Source organism: Saccoglossus kowalevskii, chromosome 6, assembly GCF_978046115.1.
Source record: "Saccoglossus kowalevskii chromosome 6, keSacKowa6.1, whole genome shotgun sequence".
NCBI lineage: Eukaryota > Metazoa > Hemichordata > Enteropneusta > Harrimaniidae > Saccoglossus > Saccoglossus kowalevskii.
Genome location: NC_140646.1, coordinates 12015069 through 12026270, shown reverse-complemented (window position 1 = coordinate 12026270; position 11202 = coordinate 12015069). Strand labels below are relative to the sequence as shown.

Sequence of the window (11202 nt, the reverse complement as noted above, 5' to 3'; positions counted from 1 at the left end):
GTTTTCAGGTCATGGCATTGGTTCTGCATCGAAAACTGTAATGCGATTGATTTTGCGAAAATCCATGCAAAACCTAACACCCCCTTCTTTCTTATTTACCAAAACAATGGGTGAGGCATAAGATAAATTTGATGGTTCTTGTCGAAACAGTATAAAGCCATTGTATCCTATTAATTTCAGGAATATATACACTGCCTTGTTCACCAATAACATACACACATACATATACATTTTTAATAACCTGATACAAAATATACTATTTGGGATATCTTTTTAGAACAAAGGCAGTATTAGGATGCGAGGTAGTATTTACAGTGATATCGATGTTACAGACATAAGATTCCAGATTTTTACATGAAAGTTGTAAGGCTCTGATTGTTCGTTACAGTGGTAGCATTCAAAGTGATATTCGCTATCGCTGGAATAATGTCCATGTTTTCCTGATAAAGAATGCCTAAAATTGATAATATAAACAAATTTATATTAGCAGGTAACAAAGGCGTAAGGCAAAAGTCTTCCTCAGATGAATAATTCCAAAAATAATAATGATAATTGTTGATTATATCCTACAAAACACCAAAAATCAATATTTGTTGCTGGCACGCTTTGGCCGATTTCATTCAAATTTGGAATTTCCGACACACGTCATTTTAATTATAAAATGACTGTCTAGTAGCATTGTGTATTTTCGTGTGTCTTGGTCCATTTATCTATATTAGTTTGATTCATTTTGTACAGAATAAGCACAAATCGCAACATAATAGTTTTCATATGAACATTTGTTCCAACTAGTCTGCAATTGTACAGGAGTACCTGGTCCTGTTTTCAGCACTACTAAACAAGGCTAACACAATAGAAGTTATATTTGATCATTTGCAAAGGCCACACATCAAACTCGAATGGACAGACTTCACAGATGGATGGGGGGGGGGGTAACTGGATGGAGGGTAACTACCTTAGGGTGCTGTTGATAATCGTGATATCCAGTTGCTGAATTTATGTTTGATGCTCAACATAGATTACTCTACGCATATTAGCAGATCCTGTGTCACTGAAGGAACCATCATACCATATTTGGACATGATTTAGTTGATGGGCCAAATCTAGAATGTTAGAATTGATGATATATTTGATTGAGACTTAAACAATAAAAAGTTATAAATAATTGTTCAGCAATGGTAAAAAAAACTTCAAAACAACATATTCAACAACATTGCGAGTAAAACAAAATTAGTAGTCAACTACATAAACGCATCATTTTTTAAGTCATGATTTAATGACCTCAGTGTATGACAGGAACACCTTTCACAGCGTCGCTATTGTTTTGATATGTCTATTAATTACAACTGTCAACGTTATTTTGACGCACAGAGCGCTCACCTTAGGCTGGATCCCACATGATTCTCTATAGAATCGACTATTGTAAGTACTAACATTCATACATCAATATGTATTTCCGTTTTCTGACAACGGCTTCTTTTCGTACCTGCTATGCAAGCTGTCATAAAGTTGGCATAATTCCCGGCAATTAGTGCTCTGACAACGATGGCATTGATATCGTTTTTGCGTTCAGGACAAAGGACGATGAGCGTCCCCAATGTAATACCAATACCAGCCAGATTAGAAAATCCACAGATAGCAAATGTAGCAATGAGTTCAGAACGAGGCTATAGAGGCATAGTGTATAATACATAATGTGAATTGTTGTGCATATATTGTCAAATAATGGAGAACACGCGTTTGATTAATTATTTAAATCCTACTATGGGCTGATCAGAGGGCAATCCTCCGCCGACCTGATCTCTGAAAAGGTGGATTTATGACTCTGGCGCATATGAGGAAAGCATTTCATTGAAAAGGAGGGTTTTTCTTTTTTTAAACATAGCATTAGTTTACCATAGATGGCGTAATTTCCTATTGAAAAATCACTTGGGGAAAGGCCATGAAGTATGCGGTAAAAAGAAATGATTTTTTCACAGCGCTGTCATAAAAAAAAATAGTATTTTCAAACGTATGAATTTAATAAATATTCACCTCCAAATGCTGTCAAATTTACAACAACTTACCGATATTGTAGGAGTCAAACCAAGATCACGGTTCGCTACTATGACAGAAAGTTTATCATATGACAACAATATATTGGTAAAGATATTAATGCCGATGAGTTCAGCTACGATAGCACAGTCTTCCCAGTCAACTCCCATTAAAAACGCTAGTGGCATGAACACCCATGAGCAAATCACCTACAATACACATGCAAGTTAATTTAAGTTCTGTACTACATGCATACTACAATTATTTTTCTAGAAGACGTGTTTTTATGGAAAATCAAAAAAGTATTAATAAGAATTTCATCTTTCAGTCAAACTTAAGAATTGCCTATAAAATCTCTACAGTGGCCCCTTTTAACTTCAGTGGTCCCTGTTATGAGTCTCTGTCTTCCACCAACTGAACAATTATTTGCACAGTTATATTATGTACAAATGTTGCTACAGGATGTGCAGTACATTACTAACATTCATTGAGAAACATATTTAATTTGTAGTCACGTCACACAGATCAAAGGTTACACTGGTTCATTTGAATATTTATAAAATTGTGGGAGCATCATAATCATTTGTATTCCCACTCAAAGGTTTTGCATTTCTTCTGTCTGAAATGGACGTAATTTTATTCTTTTCAGTTTTCTAGTTGTAAATTTAGTTTATCATTATTACATCGCTGAACCTCAGTTTCCTTTACCTATACAAAACTGAGATTAACACAGCTCACTATTATCAGTGGAAATCTTTATCAGAGACTCTGCTTTATGAAACAAACCCTTGAGGAAGTGCACAAACAATAACCTAATGTTTATAGTTCAACGCGTTCTATTTTTGCATGACTTAAGAAAAAACTCAATGGTTGGCTTGTACCAGTAGAAAATTTGACAGTGAACTAGTACTAACCTCATAGCTCAGATCTGGATAACCCACCATTCCACCTGCCCATGACAAAACAGCGTTCAAAATGCGATTATGGCCAGAAATACAATGAAATTACCCGCAATGCTGACAAGAAGCGTGGCGGCGGCCAACCCACCACTTGAAATGGCGTCGAGCACATTCTGGTGTTTTCTGTGATGTGAACAAATATAGTCTTAGGAGTTATTTACATATAATATGAATTTATTGATAATGTCAGTAAGTCGACCAGTAAAGCAGTTCACTATTTGCATACTGTATGTTTCACCATTATATTCATGCAAAACAGAGCATGCTATACTGGTATAGAAGGTTGAGACCAATCTGTAATCAAGAAACGGGATAAGTCATGTGTATACACCGCTCGTGATTCATGTATTTGTAGCATCATTTATGGCAGAAAATTTTATCTCATAACTACAATCTCTTAATAAGACAGGTAATTCAAATGTTCATATGTGTGTCAAAAATATGATATCAAAACAGATTCTGGGAAACGTGTGACCAAACATTTCCGCTTTGGCTATGAATATCGTACAATTGCTACAATTATCAGAGTTGTGATATCGGTTACTTACGGTATACTTATTTGAATCGATTTTTTGTCTGATGGTGATTTCTCTGTTTCCGGGTAAAACAGCTTAGATATAGCTAAAGATGCAGGTGCTGACATAGCTGAGGCGGTGATTAGGTATGAAGGACTGAGACCAAATGCAATAGCAGCACCCATGACACTTCCAGAGACAGTCGCATAGCCTCCGGTCGCTACAGCGTGAATTTCAGATACCGACATTTTCTTTATGTACGGTGATACCATGAGAGGTGCATCTGCCTACAATAATAATTGTCATAATAATGACTTAGTACCCTGGACGCAACATATTTTAATGCAAATATGTTAATGCAATATATTAACCATTTGTCATAAATATCACCTCTTACATTTTCTCAAAGCTACAACAACTTTAAAATACATAAATATATGGACAATGGCTATAGCGTGGATATATAATTGAAAATTCGTGTATTTGGATACTAACTCCACTGATAAAGATGTTCCCAGCCGCGTTTATAGATTCCGTCGCTGATGATCCCATTGTGAACTGTAGGAACCACGCCAGTTTACTGATAACCCCTTGCATTGTGCCCACGTGGTACAACAACGCAACCATGGAACTTAGGAACAGCATGATGGGTAGTATCTTGAACCAAAAAAAAACAATGGATGTGACAACAATCTGCAGATTTCTACCGAATTCGTTTATTTGAATGGTGTTTCTTTCAATTGTTTGTTAAAGCGTGATTTACTGTGTAATTATTCGAGTTGCCGCTTGTTTCTAGTGTTACAAACTATCTTGAAGAGATTAACTTCATTGACCAATGAAACCTTCAAATCAGAGAAAGTCAGCCTAATACCCCTACTGACCTTGAAGGCAAATCTGTGGATATAATACTGCTCTCCAAATACGAACGTTGTCCCAGCGTCCGTGTAATCAAGGAATACACGAATTTCTTTTCCAAGGAAATTAAAAGCGTCAAATCCCACTGAGTGCAGTGCGTAAGATGATTATAGCCAGACAAAACTGGATCACCAGCCTCCATATGACTGGCCGCCACCGAATCTACAATTAAAGTGTATGATGTGTGGTTAATTTCGTAATTTGCTGAATGAAATAAAAAAAATAATAATACGCATTATCTAGCATAAAGCATTGTTGTGATGTCAATATTACATATATCACCAGTGAATCAGTTGCTACATTCACCTTATGGGATTTTGGCACGTGCCGACATTTTTAATTATTCGTGTTTGCAGAGAGATTGCAGTTGCGTTCAAGTTAGTCGGGACCCACTGGGGAACCACTCGACTCGTGTCAAATTCGCGCCCTATTCGTTTATCTGTTATTTGACCCAATACGCATGTGATGATGATAATAATAATTGCTATACTTGTACTTAAATTATATCCATTTGTTATTATGTTATTCAATACGTCAAAGAAACTGAATACATATATCCTTGCAACATTTGTGTTAATTAAACCCACATAATCAACTTGGATGCATAATATTGCAATAAAACTTACTGCTTAGGATGGCAGGAATGAGTTAACAATTTATCTGTGATTCAGACATTCTCTAATAGTTACTAAAAGCACAAGTAATTAAAGTAGCATGCTCAGTTTTATTTTCTCCTGGTGCTAAATCTAAACTTAACACCCAGTAAATATACTGAAAACATCAAAATTGTATCTTACATAGGATGATTTGATATTATTTCGCTCATATATATATATATATATATATATATATATATATATATATATATATATATACCTTAGAGGGATGCTTGGAGAATATGAAACAGAATATAATGATGGTAACAAGGCCGACGAGTGACAGCATATTTGTTGGATTTCTCGAAGTGTCTACTGCAATCCAAGTTATAAGTAGCACTAACACGACAATACCGCTCAACCTACGAATGAGAACAACAAACAGATTTGTTTCAAGTCATCGCTACTTCAGACGATCCTTCCCGGTGTTGTCACTTAGATAATACTAGGACAATGGTCCGGGGTAGGTAAGTGTGCACAATAGATCAAAGAGAACTGAGGACAGCCTTTCTTTCCGATTTCTGCTATAATACTGTACACATTAATGAAAAATTAGTTGTTAGTTGTTTAGCCTTACATACAGTTTGTATATTGGGTTTTCCAATAATTTTTAAAATAAAATTGAGTTGCTTCAACTTAATCGTACAAACAAATTCTTCAAGAATACCACCCCAACCGACGCCAGTTTGGGTCTACTGACATAGAAAGCACGTGACGGACTGTACGTAAAAGCTACTCACCATCTCACTATGTTGTAATGTTGTATGATGAACCGTCTGATTGGCTTCATACATACATGGTACACTTTATCACTGAAATGGTCTCTGATGAGAGCGTACATAACACAAAATACCACGCAGCTTGTCAACACGATCAGCGAAATGGCATTGTTTACATCATATATTAGCGCAACCACGAAATAAACGACGAACAATGCGAGAAGGAGAACCTTTGTTCCCAACCACAGATAGCGTTTGTATTTTGTGAACCACTTGTGTAGTGTGTTCTGGATTCTTTCAATTCCCTAAAAAAAGTGTTGAAAAAATATTAGGAAATCTACACGCCATAACTGATTCGATCAATGAATTAGAACTGTGTCTATTACAATGTTTAAGTGACTGTGTTTGATATTGTATCTTTGAAAGAATTATTTCTTGCAGTTATTTTCACAGAAGCATTTTTTTCATCGAACGAATATTGATATGTTTGCGACCAAGACGATTTGTATGTAATTCATACCGCTGTTTTTATAAAGATAGAAAACTAAATAAAATCATGAAATAACTATTTGATTATCCGTAGTGAATTTAAAGAAAGATGCATTGTATTTCTACGGATTTGATTTAAATACGCACATTAGTACAACAGTTTTCGGCTGTCCCATTGTCAAGCCTTTCTTCAAGCTCGAGTTCGATGTTCTCCATGGTGTTTTCTCCGTGTATTTCTGAGTCATTGGGGTGTGTATCGGTTTTGCGACCTTCTTCCATACCACGAATGTTTCCATCAGGTTGGTTGATATCCTGAATTCAATTACATATTCAACAATGTAGCGCAATAAGCGGACCATATCACTACGTGTATGAGGGGACTGACAATACTAAAATAATAATAACAGCAACGAAGCACCTATGTGGCATAAAATCGGCGTAGGAAGCAATGCCTTTTAAAATTATGGTCGTGATTAATTGTGTTTTCATTTCTAGTAGAATATAATTGATCTCTAAGAACATTATTTTATGTGCGGATTACCACAGATCAAAACACTGTCATACTTTCATTACCGACAGTCATTCACAGCATAAAGCGCTACATTGCTAGATGGCGCCAATTTTAAGAGCATGTAACAGGGTATCATTGTGATAATCGTTACAGGGGTACCCCGATAGTTAAAGTATGTTTTGACCTCCAGCTTATTATGTTACCCCTATTTTTTAAGAATTTGTGACTAAATTTAGTTTTTTTGTTGTTTATGCAAAAACGTCCTTTTAATCTAAAAGCGACCAACGTTAATCTTTTGTGGTTTAGTAATCAACTGGCTGCATAGCACATCCACCAACACTGTTATGTTTCATATATATATAGTATCAAGTGAGTAAATGTAAGCTCCTAAGTATTCCATGTAAGCTCCTTCTGTACTCTGTACTTGAAATCTAACAATTGAAGTATAATATTATTAAGTCATTAAGAATATCACAGCACCGACTGAAATGTCAGCATTTATATGCCCCTTTCTGATCAAGTGCATGTACCACCTCTTCACTGGACTAATGACTCAAACTGCCAGACAATTTAACATTCATTGTAATTTGAAATTATAGTGCATTGTGGGGGTAGTTATGTTAGATTGTGGGAGAAGGCGCGCTTTATAAGTAATATAATTGTGCAGGAAAATCGAAAATTGATAACTTTCGTCAAACAAAATGCCTGCTGGCCAGCCACGTCGTATACAATCTAAGAAAATAATCCACTTACATAGTGGTGAAACATTATACTGCCTTTTTACCAAATCTGAATAAACTTATTGATCGTATATCAGAACGAATAAAATTTGTATTTTGATGAACAAAATGAATAAAACATAACAAATGTGCCTCAGTATGTATTGCAGTCGTTTTAAGTTCAAAATGGACCTTACTGGAAATAAATTTGTACCAAGTTGAGTTTGGTATCATTGGAAGCGCAATTTTAAGCTGAGTAACATATCTAAAATCCACCGAAATCCACCGATGGGAATTTTTTTTTGCCTAAAATTAAATACTGGGTACTGAAAAATGGATCGATTTGAAGTTCAAGTTGGAAAAATATACAAACATCTGGTTGATTTTTTTTTTAAATGACTCTGCTGTTATAACTGTCTATTATTTGAATTTGTCAGCTATTATAAATTTTATGCTATTCCGCGCATGCGCAGTTGATGTTCTCACCCTTTAGCTGGATACCATCTTTTACGGAGCTCATAACACTAGAATTATTACAGTAAGTGGGCCCATTGTCGGAAAAGATGATCCATGGGCCTTTGGATTCTCCTTAGAACACATAGAATAGATTTAAAGGGCACCAGTCGTCCTGCAGCGCGCATTCGACTTTTGCACACGTTGTGCACGTAATAAGGGACCCACAACGCATGCATAAATTCTTATTTATATACACGTAATTTGAACGCGTGCTGCGGACGACCGTCACCGTTTAAAATATGCAACTGTAACCTAATCATGGCATACTAACGTATAGGAGCAGTACTGTGTCATTCTGTTTGTTATATTCTCTCAATTTTTATTCACACAATAATTGTGTTACTTTTTTATTCACAAAAAAAGTATTTAGTATTCCATCTCTATAACTGAAGTTATTATTTTTGCAGCTCATTGTGATGGCGTGCAATACTGAAGAAGAGAACTGCGTCATATGCCATGAGGAATTTTATAGTGTAACTGACAAAGTTGAACTTTTAAAAAAGGGACTTGCCACCCTCATCGAATATAGTCAAAAACGTAATGATACATCTCTGCCTTACATCTAAAGCTCATGATAATAGTTCTGTAGTGCAAAATACGAGGAGATGAATGGGCAACAGATGTAGAAACAAGGTTGAATGGATGTTTCGATTTACCTGCAGCAGATGCTGTCTATCATAAGCAGTTTATGCTAAATAGGCAGCTTCCTTCATCTGGGCAGGTTTCTGAGAGTAGCAGGGGAAGAAAACCAGATGCTACCATGCTACAATACTTCAATATGTTGTGCATTTGGCTTAAAAATGAAGCAGAATAGAAGCTTTACACATTAAATGAACTTGCGGTGAAGATGTCTGAATTTGCAGATGGCGAAAGTGTATACTGTGCTAAATGGCTAAAGCAAAAACTTATTGATCGATACAAGGATTCGGTGTACTTTGCAGAAAAAGAACATCGTATGTTTCAGGAGTACAACAATTTCGATTATCAATGAGAAATGGTACAGTGATAGCAAGAAAAAGGTGCAAGATGAGGCAGAACGTATTGTGGAGACAGCTGCTAAGATTATTTTGTCTGAGATGAGTGCCATGGAGTACAACAATGATCAATACCCTACCGTAGATGACATATCAAGGCAAGAAACACAGGAGTCATGCATACCACTGTTTGCTGAAGTTTTTGAAAGTTCTTGTAAAATCACCTGTGAAACAAAAACGCATTGGGCAATGTATTGTGTATTCTGTACGGCCAAGATCTATCATACCTTCAATATTGTTTGGTTTGGGTGTTGAAATGGACCATGTCATTGCTTAACCTACCGAAACTCGATCTTCCGATGTTCAGCGGCGATGTTATGAAATGGAAGAGTTTTGAAGACGCTTTTATCGCCGCTGTGGACAACAATATACACCTTGGTGAGGTTCAGAAGTTCCAATGTCTTCGCGCCAAACTGTCCAGTGACGCCCCACTGACAATTGAAGGATTACAGTTAAGTAATGATAACTATACGCATGCACTCGAACTTTTACGTAAACGATACGGCCAAGAACACAAAATTACCTCAGCGTATATGAAGTCATTGTGCGAGTTACCAAAACCGATAAATACCCGAGATAGTCTCCGTACCTTTTACGACAATTTAGAAAGTAGCATACGCGAACTGGAAGCGTTAGGGAAAACGGAGAACTCCTATGGTGATTTGCTTACGCCACTCATTATGGAAAAACTTCCTGGGAAACAGATGGCACGGGACCATGGCGATAATGAATGGACACTTCCCGACCTACGCAAAGCTTTGTTAAAAGAAATCGTAGCAATACAAGCCGGGTACGCGATCGACGAAAGCCAGGACGATTTTCCACTTGTAAACATCACGCCTACCGAAGTTCTCAATAATGACACTCACATGGACGTAACACATAAACAGCGAGGCACTACTCTACGAAGATCAACGCGAAATGCAGCAGCTATAGCCCGCTGTAAAATACAAGATTTGAACAACGTGTGAACTTTACGATGTGTTGTGTTAGACTATATAACGAACATTATTATATTAGTAGTTTTAATCTATATTATTTCGATATCCAAGTGATTTCTTTATTCTATATTCGATATTTACTTACTCATTACTTTGCGTGTTATTTGTTCTATGTTATGACTTTATTCGAATTCGTTATTTATCTATATCATTATATACGTATATCTATTGATACTGTCGCCGCCGGGAGAATGTTGGGAACAGATTTATGTGATTAACATATTTGGGGATACCGTATGATATTCTTTATCTTACATTACGTCACTGTAGTTTATAGCCTATCACGTTAATGTAACTTGAGATTGCCCGCCAGAATGTAAACTTGTCACATGTGTGAGTCAAGGCTAACACGAGGCTGTAGTGTTTAGACCACGGAATAAAGTAGTCGTGCTTTTCAACTCGAAGTAACTGACTTGTTATCTGATTCTGTAAAAGATCCTATACCCCACAATTGGTTCAAAGTAGGCCATTAATGAACTGAATAGACTAGGATTTTCCATTTCCTACAATGAAGTAACACGTTTTAAACAAAATGTTGTACAAAACATAAATGTGGAAGACATTTTTAGCTGCCATCCTTCCGGTAGTTTTACTCAATGGATAGCTGACAATGTTGATCACAACATTGTTACAATCGATGGTAAACATACTTTCCATGGAATGGGTATTGTGAGTGCCACATCAGGCACATTTGGGATTGAGAGAATACCTCAACGGCATTCCATACCTAGGCAGAAATTGTTGAAAGCAAATGAAGCTGTTGTCAACAAAAAGAGTCAAGATAGTCCAATATATCAGTTTCTGTAAGCCTGGCTTGTCAGAACCATATTTAGGCCCCTTGAAAACCTTGATATATTATACAGTCATCCAATTGGCCTTAAGTACGACCTAGTTTGGCATTCTGGAAATTACTTCAGAAATATGAAGGATCTGAGACCAGGTTGGTCTGGATTCATGCAAGATGTAAGCATTGGAACATATCCACCAAAAGCAGATGTCCATATTCTACCAATAATAGACCTGAATCCATCTGACCAAACATGTCTTTACTCAACACTGTTGTTTGTCGAATCTCAAGCCAGGAAACTAAATATTACTACACCGTGCATCACATTTGATCAACCACTTTGGGTT

At 36.4% G+C, this 11202-nt stretch overlaps 1 pseudogene; it reads right to left on the bottom strand.

Annotated features, from left to right (window-relative positions):
• Nucleotides 1-350: 350 nt before the first annotated feature.
• Nucleotides 351-9159, bottom strand: LOC144348125 (solute carrier family 28 member 3-like; annotated as a pseudogene).
• Between the last annotated feature and the right edge of the window lie 2043 nt (nt 9160-11202).